This window comes from Cebus imitator, unplaced genomic scaffold, assembly GCF_001604975.1.
Source record: "Cebus imitator isolate Cc_AM_T3 unplaced genomic scaffold, Cebus_imitator-1.0 Scaffold246, whole genome shotgun sequence".
In the NCBI taxonomy this organism is placed as follows: domain Eukaryota; kingdom Metazoa; phylum Chordata; class Mammalia; order Primates; family Cebidae; genus Cebus; species Cebus imitator.
In genome coordinates, this window is record NW_016107561.1 from 215,498 (window position 1) to 218,753 (window position 3,256).

General features: G+C 42.9%; 1 pseudogene; it reads left to right on the forward strand.

Annotated features, from left to right (window-relative positions):
- Positions 1 to 1,832: 1,832 nt before the first annotated feature.
- Positions 1,833 to 2,032, forward strand: LOC119466972 (annotated as a pseudogene).
- Positions 2,033 to 3,256: the final 1,224 nt, after the last annotated feature.

Here is a 3,256-nt window from a genome sequence, read left to right on the forward strand (position 1 = left end):
TAAGAATCATAACAACAGTGGGGTGAAAACTAAAATGGGGGACTGAAAAGTTCTTTTTAAGGGCAAAACAGCTTTGGGTGTGCCCCACACATAAAGTGGCACATAGTCCCCTTGTAACCTGTATTGATGCATTCTGGATGTCATGCCATGATTTTCTGTAACACATATACCTTAAAACACAATGACCCGAAATAAATGTTCATTTGTGTATGGGTCCATGGATCAGCTGTAGGTCAATCGGCTGGGCTGGGCTGGACTCTAGGCTTGTGTCAGTTTCAGGTTTGCTCCTCATATTTTCACTCTGGGACTGAGTTGAATGAGCCACAGTTGTGTGGGGCACCCTCTTCTCATGGTGGACTCGGAAACTCAAGAAGGCAAGCTGCAACAGAGCAGGCCTTTCGAAGCCTCTGCGCAGAGCTGTCCTCTTCATCCTTCCACTTACAGTCCCATGTTATAGTCAGTCACGTGGTCAAATCCCAAAGCAAAAGGGTTGGAAGCAAAGTCCTCCCACAAGAAAGACGTAGCAAATCCATGGAGAGAAGGAATTGTAAACAAACAATACAATCTACCACACAGCTATTCTCAAGTATAAGGGGCCGGATTTCCATAAATACATAGAAGAACAAAACATCTTTTCTCAGGTGACCACATGTTTCTTCATATATATATATATATGAAGCTGAAAACATTTCTGTGTTGAATTCTTCCTCACTGGACACGCTGGAACAATAACTACATAATGAAACTCTGAGTGTTTCTTGAGAAAAACAAAGGGTCTCCTGATGAAGCTACATTGAAAATATTTATTCTGGCTGATTTTACTTATAACTGGAGTCCTCTGTGTCTCTATACTTTTCTCTCCATTATCTGAGAGTCCCCCCTAAATAAATCTGGGTTTGCAACCTGCAGTCACTTAGCCTGGAGCCAGTTAGCAGGTTGTCAGAGCTATCGAGATGACAAGTGATGGGGACCTGCCCTTGAATGATGGATATGTCACTCGAGGTGAAAGAAGAGGCACACAGTGAGGAAGAAATTATTTGGATGTGGCTGTAGGCTGAGTATAGTAATGAAGGGAGGCAAAGGTCAAGGAAGACTTCTAAGTTAGAAGAAAGGAAGATGAGTGGTCTCAATAAAAAAAAAAAAAGAATTACTGGAAAAGATAATTTTAGTGTTGGAAAAATTTAGAGCCAAGTTCTTATATTAATCCATCATCGGGGAGAAACCTTCTGGTGATTGGACATTGAGAGTGACAAGCAGTTTTCACATTCCACAAGTAGCTTACATGACAGTCAGTTCTGGTAAAAAGGCCCCTGTTTTGCTTTTTGAAGACTTTCTTTAAAAAGTAAGAAGTATGTTCTTATATGAAGGAAGGGCTAGAATGTCTTACTTGACCTGATTTTCTGGGTATTTTGGGAAATAAGAATATTGTAAATGCCTGGAACGTCTTGAAACTTCTTCCTGACAATAACATCTCCCGTCCACTGCCACCAATCCTTCTCCCCACCCCAAGTGCCAGTCCTCTGGTTCCCCAAACCAGAACCTAACTCTTCCCTTATTATCCTATTTGCTTCCATGTTGAATAGAATTAGTATCAATTAAACCCTGTTTTAATAAATATGTTTCAACTGAGCTGGCCAAAATAAATGTCCACCACAGCTTCCAACACATAGTTAGTGCCTTATCATTATTCTGCCAAGAGAATTATCCTAACCCCCAAACCACTCAGTTCCAGAAGACCACTTCAGGTGGTAATGCTGGCTTGCTCCCACTCACCCCCGGCTGTGTGGCCTGTTTCCTCAGGTGGGGGCCCCTGCATTTAGAAATGTAAAATGAAGATTATACTTTCAGGGATCATTTCTATAGTTTGTCACTAGGAAAGTTTCTCTGAATGTGCAGAGCACCAGAAACATGAGGAAGAAGCTCAGGGTTCTCTCCTGAGTGTGAAGTTGGCTCCTGGTGCTGCTTTCCTGCAACTGCTATTTGCCATTGGTGATTGTGGAGAGTCAGAGGGACAGAATGCAGTCTGAGTGGTTTCTGATATAGAAAGAAACAGAGAAAGGAAGGAAAGGAGGGAGGAAGAAAGGAGAGAGGGAAGGAAGGAAGGGGAGGGAAAGAGGGAGGAAGGGAAGGAAGGAGGGAAGGATGAAAGGAAGGAGGGAGGGAGGAAAGGAAGAAGGGAGGAAGGGAAGGAAGAAGGGAGGAATGAGGAGAAGAAGGAAGAAAAAGAGGGAGGGAGGGAGAAGGTAAGGAAGGAAGGGAGGGAGAGAAAGAGGAAGGAAGGAAAAGAGGAAGGGAGTAGGGAAAGAAGGAAGGAAGGAAGAGAGGGAGGAAGGAAGCAGACAAGGAGGGAAGGAAGAAGGGAGAGAGGGGAAAGAAAAGAAAGAGAGAGAAGTAAGAATTGATTTTTCTCCTGTCATCAACCGTGTCTCTGAGTTCTAGATAGATCTCTTCACTGTCCCTGTGTAAATTCACCATCAGGTACCTCCCAATTCTCAGGGCAAATGTCCTCTGCCCATGATAAATAGTAACCAATACATCAAGAAACATTCGGAACAAACTAATTATGACAGCTCTTTCACAGACTCAGGTTAGTTCTCACTTATTGTCAACTTAAATCGGTTTCAATAGGAAAGCTGTTAACTTCAGTTGACTGAGAAGAAGTAGAATTATTCTCTTGTTTATCAAAAGAGCCAATTTGTCAGTCTCCCTAAATGTATTTATTAAAGTAAAAAGGTTACTTTTTATTCCTGTCATTGGAAGATTGTGGCTCATTATCATTTCAGTTGTTTTTTTCAGATAAAAAACGAGCTCAGAATACTGCTGCTGTCTACACCTTCCCTGGGTGTTCTGAGGAAATGTTTGTGGGCACTGTCTATAAGAGTTTATGACCTGGAGCTGGTCACTGATGCTAAGCAGAGAAGCTCTGCTGAGGATGTGGATAGATCAGACTCCATTGAAGAGTATCTTAGACTGAGTCTTCAGGAGCTGATCCAGAACAAGAATTTGTCAGGAGTTTATTAAGGAAATGCTCCAGGAGAAACCAGTGAGGGAATGGAGAAGCAAGGCAAGGGAAGGGGAAGTCACTCAGCAAAGGTGCCATTCTGGGGAGTAGCCCAGTCTCTGCTCATCCTGCAGGAGAGCTCTAAAGCATAAATTGCATCTCAGAGTTTGTAATGACCAGAGGCAAAGGAGCTAGGCTCTCACATCTCCATGCTCACTAACCTTTGCTAAGGACCATCTCAAAGGGTCTCAAATC